This window comes from Chenopodium quinoa, unplaced genomic scaffold (genome assembly GCF_001683475.1).
Source record: "Chenopodium quinoa cultivar QQ74 unplaced genomic scaffold, ASM168347v1, whole genome shotgun sequence".
Lineage (NCBI taxonomy): Eukaryota > Viridiplantae > Streptophyta > Magnoliopsida > Caryophyllales > Amaranthaceae > Chenopodium > Chenopodium quinoa.
Genome location: NW_018742738.1, coordinates 6,291,110 through 6,299,987, shown reverse-complemented (window position 1 = coordinate 6,299,987; position 8,878 = coordinate 6,291,110). Strand labels below are relative to the sequence as shown.

The following is an 8,878-nucleotide window of genomic DNA, read 5'->3' as shown; positions in this document are numbered from 1 at the left end:
GTGGCCCAGCTGGAGTTTTAGAAGAAGTGGCCGGCTGTTTCTCAGCCGCCGCATGTTTCCTGGCAGAACCAGGAGAGCTCGCAACAGTCGTCCTCCGGGCCTTGGGGTCCGGCTGTTGGGAAGAAGAAGCTCTTGGAGCGCCCGTCTAAAAAAGAAGAAAAGAGTCAGTATATGCATAAACACAACTCCAAAAAGAGGGTGAAAGGTTCGAAGCCCACCAAGGGTGCCCCCTTGTTGGGGGAGTCGGTTGAAGACTGTTGCTTGATGGAGGCCCGCAACATGGCCGCCGCAGTCTTGGAGGCGGTAATTTTTCTCATGGCGTCCGCTGCAAAAACAAATAGCAAAGTTAATAAAAGTCATAACAAGAAATGCACGGAACAACAGAGTATTCGACAGGCCGGCTACCTCTTGAGCACCGACTGCTGAGGCCACAGGCGGCCAAAAAGTACTCGTCGTAGAGCCATTTGAAGCTCGGGACGCAGTGCAGGGGTACTTGCTCTCGTACCCCTGAAGTAGAGTTCACCTTCGACTCTACTTTGAAGAGTCCTTTATCTAGGATCTCTTTCTTAGCCTTGGGGGGAACAGGCGGCATGCTGCGGCCGCCTGCAAGAAGGGGCGGATTCCTGTTCCACCTGTTGAAGCGCTTGTTCAGCTCTGTGTCTGAACTCTCAATGATGAGGAAGGTGCTCCGCCAGTCCTTCCATTTGTTTGCTTTACCTCTCGTCATGAGGTAGCCCCTGTGGCTCGTCAATTGATACCAGCCGGTACCGCCTGCCTTAGGGGTCCGGCTGAGGTAGTTCATGTGGGCGAAAGCCTCGAAGCTCGGATCCACCCCGTGCAGTTCGCACCCGGCCACATAGCCGAGTACGTTGACCCAGGAGTTCGGGGATAACTGCCATAACCCCAACTCATACCCATCCAAGATTCGCTGAACAGCCGGATGTAGTGGGAAGCGCAGCCCAGCCTTGATGGCCGCCTCGTAGCAGCCAAAGCAGGCGCCATCATAACTGGTACCAGCCGGCCAGACGACTGTGTCTTCTGGATCCGGCACGAACACTAAAAAGCCGGGGCCCATTGTGTGGTTTGCAATAAAGCTCTCCACTTTCTCTTGCATGGCCGTGATCCGGGCCCGAGGTACTGTGCAGTAGTAGGGGGTATTTTGCTCTCGGTGAGAGGCGGATGGCTCCGCCCAATTGTCCCCTTCTCAACTGCGTGAGAAAGCCTCGCCTCTTGTAGGCGACTGTTTTTCTCTTCTGTGTCCAGGGAAGCATGGCTAGAAGAGCTAGACTCGGAATCGTCCTCTGACGAGTCCGAAGAGGACGACTCTTCCCCTCTCCCGGAGGGGCCCGCCTCCTCTCCTTTAAAAGGAGCAGGAGAGAATGTAGAATTGTCAACTGTAAAATGGGGAGGGGTCACTTTGACTCCTCCCTCAGAACTGCCGGCTTTCAAGCCGCTTTGTTTCACTTCCACATCTGGCGCCTGGTCAGATGTTTCACTAATCGGCACCCTGTGGGAGGAGCCGTCTGAGTTTGAGATCCTGGCTGTCTTCTTTGTTCTGGCCATCATGCTCTGCATAGACACAGATACAGTCGGACTTTGTATAAAGGGCAAAGATGGGTCCAGAAAAGGGCAGGCGGCACTCCTAGTCCTAGATTCAGCCGTCCCAGGTGACCGGCTGATCACTAACCTAGGTCGTGTCGTGTGCTTCCGTGGTGCCATTTCAAAAAAGAATAAAGTAAAGAGAAAATTAAGAGTAAGAGAACCGACGGTTACCTGAACGAGTGACGATTGATGAAGTTCTGAAAATCCTTTGCAGTCGGCTTGTCAGAGCAGGCGGTAGGCAGAAAGGGTCCAAAATGTCAAAGCAAGTTCAGGGGTCCGAATGTTCTCTCACAAAGTTTTCAAGTGTGAAAATGACCGAAGTCAACACTCCTTTATATAGGCGAAGTGAGAAGGCGAAGGGTCACTTCCAGAATTCAAAATTTTGGCGGGAGAATCTCTCGGCCTCTCGCCGAGTGACACCTGTAGCAGGCCGTCGCCTGTTACAGGGCGATACCTGTCACAGGTAACACGTGACCAGTCACGTGCCACCTGTGAAGGGCAAATGATTAGGGGATTTTTCCCCACTAATCACCATCTGACAAGTGGACCAATCAGGTTCCGCCATGTGTCCGTCACATGGGCCAATAGGAGCCTGCCACGTGTCAAGCAATGATCCGTCCACTATGGACCAATTACGACACAACACGTGTCCTTCCCATGAAACCTGGGATAACCGGTCACCTAGGCCCAACTTCTGAGGAAAGCCCAATCAGCCCAAGGTTAACCTAAACCTAGATTGACACGTTTCCCGAGGTTATAAATACCTCCCTTAATCCCCATTATGGGAGATAACGCTAAAAACGCAGATTACACACATTAAACACTCTCACCTAGAGAGACCCAATCACTTTAATTTCCGCATTAATTACTCCTTAATCAAGTACTAACTTGACCGTCGGAGGCGGATCTCCAATCATCCGGAGCATCCGTTTGTTTTGCAGGTACAGGCGTCCGGTTCCAGTCTCGGAATTGTAACTCTCCCGCAGGACATCAGAAAACCCCGAAACATGTGTTTTTCTCAACAGAAAACCGAAGCTATTTATAGAAGAATTAGGAAGTTAAAATAGTCGTTGCCTCAATCACCACTCAACCATAACTCCCTTAATGTTAGGAAGTGTAAGGAGTGGGATCTTGGGCAGCAAGTAAAACCGTAACTAAAGGAAGTGGTTTTACTGCTTCCTTAATTTTCTCAAAAATACTTTTGACAAAGTAAACACACGTTTATATAAAGATTTTCCAAAAACCGATTTCCTAAAAAGATAGGCATGAGCAAAACAGAAAATCTTTTCACAAAAGATATTTTAACTTAAAAGATATTTTTCGAAAATTAACAAGTTAAAATATGGAAAATAAAATCTTTATCATATATAAAATTAAATCCACTTAAATCCTAAATTATCATTGTACTTAGCATAAATACAAGAAGCCTAAAATAAAGATAAAATACATTAGACTCCTTGAAACTCTGAGAAGCTTCGACTCTGAAGCTTCAGTTCCTCACTCAAGGAATTCGCCTTCGAAGCTTCAACTCTGGAGCTTCAATTCCTCACTAAGGAACACGACTTGTGATTGATTTCTTTATCCTCCCATAGCTAACTTAGACCTTGTTCCATGCTCCCTTCTCACTCAAGAATTTCATAGCATAAACTTGTCATTAATCAAAGCTAAAAACGAAAGTTAAACTTATATGGGTTTGCTTAGGTTCCTTGAGTCATCATCAAAACATAAGGTCAACAATAATCCCCCTTTTTTTATGAATGAAAAACCTAAGAAAACTCAGTAAAATAAAGAAGTGACTATCAGAAAAAAAAAAAAAAAAAAAAAAAAAGAACTAAAGTTAGAGAAAAAACCGAACTATAAATATTTACAAGGAACTGAGACTGATGATTATACCTAAAACATGAAGATGGATGGAGAGCTTGTCAACAATTTAGTTTGCCTTTCTTTTCCCCCTTTTGGCTTTCATCAAAATTAATGCACATATATATCTAAACACAGCACCATTATAATGGTTTGTGTCCAAAGCACAGAACAAAGCACATATAGGCAAATAGTATGCAAATAGTGATAAAGCAAGCAAGCAACATCCATATAAACAAACTGATGTTCCTCCAGAACCTCAAAAACAAAAGCAAATACCTTGTTTAATTGTTTACAGACCAAAAGAAGCAAAAGAAAACCAAGTTCAATACGGACCAAGTTCAAAAGAGACAATTTCATAGGATAAGCAGAAAGAAAATAAAATTAAGCTTCAGGGGCTAAGGACTGATGCTCTTCTTCGGCAACTTCAACTGGAACTTCTTCAACAACTAAGTCCTCCAGCTTCTTCAACAGATCTGTCTGGCCTTGAGAGAGAGTTGAGGTGCTCTCCTTCATTTCTGTGGTTAGTTCCTTAGAGGCTTGTACCAGGTCTCCTACCAGTTTCTCAAGAGCCCCAATCCTTAGAAGCAGTGCCGGTTGAGCATCAGACAGTAACTTAACATCATCTTTGAGAGCCTTTAGTTCCAAAGTGGAAATAACAGAACTGAAAGCAGCAAATCCTGAACCTGCACCTATTGGAACAGAACGGGTTACAGTTTCTTGCACAAACATGCCCTGTTCCCCCTGAACAAATTCTTTCTCCTCACTGAGATCAATAAAAGCTGGTGGAGCCTCAACTTTCATCTTAAGCTTTATAGCCAACATAGTACTCTTCCTCTTCCCTGCACTTGGAGCACTGCTTTTCTTGCCCTTCTTTTCAGAACCTTCTTCTTTGCCTTTCATTTTTTCTTTCTTTTCTTCTTCTCCTTCACTATCCTATCCTTCCAGCCATTTATCCAACTCCTCCTCCTCAGTCATGATCTTAACTTCTTCCTTAGCTTTGATCGGGGTTTGTTTTGGAAGAAACTGGGTAACACCATTAACAACATGCAAGTTTCTGCTTTCAAGGGTTTTAGGTTGAACAAAGTGGTTAGTTTGTAGTTTGAGATGTTCACAATTCTCCACTGAGATACAAAAATCTCTATGAGAGTGATGATTAGGTTTGCATATCCAACCTTCAATTGATTTGCAAGGCAGTGAGTGAGGTGTTTTATCATGATGGATGGAAAGTTGATTTGTATCTTGTTTTCAAGGCAGTACATGAGCATGACATCAAGGTGATTAGCCTCGTGCCTGTGCTGGGTTCTAGGAACAATGGCTAAGTGAACGAAAATAAATAGCAATTTCTGAATGGGTGAGAACAGGTTATGATTGGTTTGTACCTTGGACACTTTCCCACCAATTGATTCCACAATTTCTTTTATAGATACATCACCAACACTTAAATCAGTAGCACCTTTAAAATACTCATCAAACCCCTCATTTGGAGTTCCAAAAATAGCACATAGATAATCAGCATCAAAACTAATTTTCTTATTTTTAACCCTAGACACACATACACCATCAATATTTTTGAAATTTGCACAAAATTCTTTTAAAGGAGCATGAGCAAGCACGTTATGTAGCTTTCACTAAAAAATTGCACCCAATTTTGAGCCTCTAAATTTTCAAGTAATTCAGAGTACTTACTTACTTCACACCAAGGTAAATTGATGCAAAATCCATGAATGAAGCGATCAGAGCTTGCTTCAATTTTCTTAATTGATGGAGTCTTTTCCAATTGAATCTTTTCACCCAATTCCTCCCAGCCTTGATCCTCATGTTCCTCTAGCTTCCGTTTCTTCGATTCACTACGAGCTACTGGCATGTTCTTTGGTTTTACAACCGAGGCTTTGGCTTGATTTTCTTGCTCGATCTCCATGGGTGAGTCTTTTTGAGAGGTAATTTGTGGTTTTGATGAAATATCCATAGGAGAATATGCTGAATCAGTAAAATGTAGTGTATATTTTATGGAGTGAGGAGGTGAGGAACAATGTGTAGGGTTTGGCGTCATTTTATAGGGATGGGAATTTCAAGGGTTAAAAGAGTCGGTGGAAGAGTGTGGAAGGTTAATGAATGGAGTAGGTGTCGATTGATGAAGGATAGAGGAAGAAATTACTTTTAACTTGGTCAAATTAAAATTTAATGTGATTTGACATGAAGGGTCTTGGTTAAATGAAGATAATATTTGATCAGAAACTTTGAATTTAATTCGAAGAGTCTTGGGTATTTGAATAAAAAATTTGTAATTAGATTTGAATTTTAAGGATAAACACTTGAAAATAATTCAAAATCAGAATAAGAAGATAAGATTTTCAAATAGATAAAATTAATAAACTGACTAGCTGATAAAATATTTCGGAGGAACTTGGAACAAATCAACATAGATTGTTATAACATAGATATGCCCAATTCAATTTGATTTCTTCACATACAACCATAATCCCATATGCAATGCCATACATTCTTATGCTCAGGACTATGTTTTCACATATTCAGTTTGTGTAAGACATACATTGCATACATAGTTGAATTATACCTTTGAGGGGGAACTTGAGGTCTTTTTAACTCAATTGTATCATACCAAGTTCCATGTGCATCTTTTCAAATTTATCCCTGCTCAAAGGCTTAGTAAGAATGTCAGCAATTTAATTTTCAGTATCACAAAAATCCAACTTAGTTAAGCCTTTTTCCACATAATCCTTAAGAAAATGATGCCTTATGTGAATATGCTTCACACGAGAATGATGAACTGGATCTTTTGAAATGCATATGGCACTTGTATTATCACAATAAATAGGAATGCAATTATACTTCATACCGTAATCTCTTAATTGTTGTTTTATCCAAAGAACTTGAGAACAACAAGGTGCAACAGTTGATAAGGCCACTGTATTTTGTTTCTTGGAGCCCTAAGAAACTAGAAATGGTCCAAGGAAATGGACCATTCCTGAAGTACTTTTTCTATTCACCAAATCTCCTGCACAGTCAGCATCTACAAAACCTTTTAACACTAGGCGAAAATACGTAATGGCCACCGGTTGAAAACCCCCCATTGCCACCGGTTTTGAACCGGTGGTCATTTGGGGGGTGGCAATACAGCAACGCATGGCCACCGGTTCAAAACCGGTGGCAAAAGTCCTCATGGCCACCGGTTAACCGATGGTAATAATAATTATGGCCACCGGTTAACCGGTGGCAATAATAATGGCGCGGCTTTTTTTTTTGAGGGGAAGGCTGACTATTGCCACCAGTTTGAACCGGTAAACCGGTGGCAATAATAGGGATCTTTTTTTTTTTTTTTTTTTTTTTGCTTGCAATTATTCCTGCAACTGATCCTGCTATAATATTCTACCATATTATTGCTATAAATTCTGCCATAATATAATTATTATTAATAATCATAACAAGAATTAAAAATATATATTTAGACTTTTATAATTAAAAACCAAATGCAATACAACAAATAAAGTGTGATATATACATAAATACAAACAATACTAATAACTAGTCAATATTGTAATCAAAAAGTTAATAATTAACAAAGTATAAATTCAAAATGATGCCACATTTACAAATTGAAGGTGATGAAAGATACCAACATGTCTCGAACTTCATTAAGGTCCTTACTTGTTAGCGCATCTCCCTTTTGCACCTTGCAAAACTTGGAATATATATAAATTATGTTAGGATAAATTAAATTAATTAGTTAAGTTAAACATGTGAGTAATAAGTATGAAAAAAATTAAATACTTAGGTCAAAACGGTCAAAAAGAAGGCCTAAAAGACTTCTACTTGCCCATTTTCTACATTTTTAAACAATTGACCAAGTTCTTTCTCATAACATGTCAATTATACTTAGTTATAGGTGGCTAAGCCTTGAAATCACAGAAAAAGGGCATTTTACTAAGTTTAAGGTCGCATTTTCAGCCAAAATAGCCTAAATAAGGCCTATTTGACTTCTACTTGCCCATTTTCTACATTTTTTAACAAATGACCAAGTTCTTTCTCATAACATGTCAATTATACTTAGTTATAGGTGGCTAAACCTTGAAATCACAGAAAAAAAGAGCATTTTACTAAGTTTAAGGTTGCATTTTCACCAAAAATAGACTAAATAAGGCCTATTTAACTTCTAATTGCCCATTTTCTACATTTTTAAACAAATGACCAAGTTCTTTATAATAACATGTCAGTTATACTTAGTTATAGGTGGCTAAGCCTTGAAATCACAGAAAAAGAGCATTTTACTAAGTTTAAGGTCGCATTTTCATCCAAAACAGCCTAAATAAGGCCTGAATGACTTCTACTTGCCCATTTTCTACATTTTTAAACAAAGGACCAAGTTCTTTCTCATAACATGTCAATTATACTTAGTTATAGGTGGCTAAGCCTTGAAATCACAGAAAAAGAGCATTTTACTAAGATTAAGGTCGCATTTTCATCCAAAATAGCCTAAATAAGGCCTATTTGACTTCTAATTGCCCATTTTCTACATTTTTAAACAAATGACCAATTTCTTTATCATAACATTTCAATTATACTTAGTTATAGGTGGCTAAGCCTTGAAATCACAGAAATAGAGCACTTTGCTAAATTTAAGGTCGCATTTTCATCCAAAATAGCCTAAATAAGGCCTAAATGACTTCTACTTGCCCATTTTCTACATTTTTAAACAAATGACCAATTTCTTTCTCATAACATGTCAATTATACTTAGTTATAGGTGGAGAAGCCTTGAAATCACAGAAAAAGGGCATTTTACTAAGTTTAAGGTCGCATTTTCATCCAAAATAGCCTGAATAAGGCCTAAATGACTTCTACTTGCCCATTTTCTACATTTTTAAACAAATAACCAATTTCTTTCTCATAACATTTCAATTATACTTAGTTAATGGTGGCTAAGCCTTGAAATCACAGAAAAAGAGTATTTTACTAAGTTTAAGGTCGCATTTTCATCCAAAATAGCCTTAATAAGGCCTAAATAATTTCTACTTGCCCATTTTCTACATTTTTAAACAAATGACAAATTTCTTTCTCATAACATGTCAATTATACTTAGTTATAGGTGTAGAAGCCTTGAAATCACAGAAAAAGGGCATTTTACTAAGTTTAAGGTCGCATTTTCATCCAAAATAGCCTGAATAAGGCCTAAATGACTTCTACTTGCCCATTTTCTACATTTTTAAACAAATAACCAATTTCTTTCTCATAACATTTCAATTATACTTAGTTAATGGTGGCTAAGCCTTGAAATCACAGAAAAAGAGTATTTTACTAAGTTTAAGGTCGCATTTTCATCCAAAATAGCCTTAATAAGGCCTAAATAATTTCTACTTGCCCATTTTCTACATTTTTAAACAAATGACAAATTTCTT

At 39.3% G+C, this 8,878-nt stretch overlaps 1 protein-coding gene across 3 annotated transcripts in view; it reads right to left on the bottom strand.

The window, feature by feature from the left end:
* Window positions 1-6,693: 6,693 nt before the first annotated feature.
* The window catches only part of LOC110724166, a 28,891-nt gene continuing 26,706 nt past the window's right edge, over window positions 6,694-8,878 (bottom strand). For all 3 annotated transcript variants that reach the window (XM_021903564.1, XM_021903568.1, XM_021903566.1), the window contains one exon: window positions 6,694-7,165. The gene's annotated coding sequence lies outside the window, so the exon portion shown is untranslated. The remainder of the gene's footprint in view (window positions 7,166-8,878) is intronic.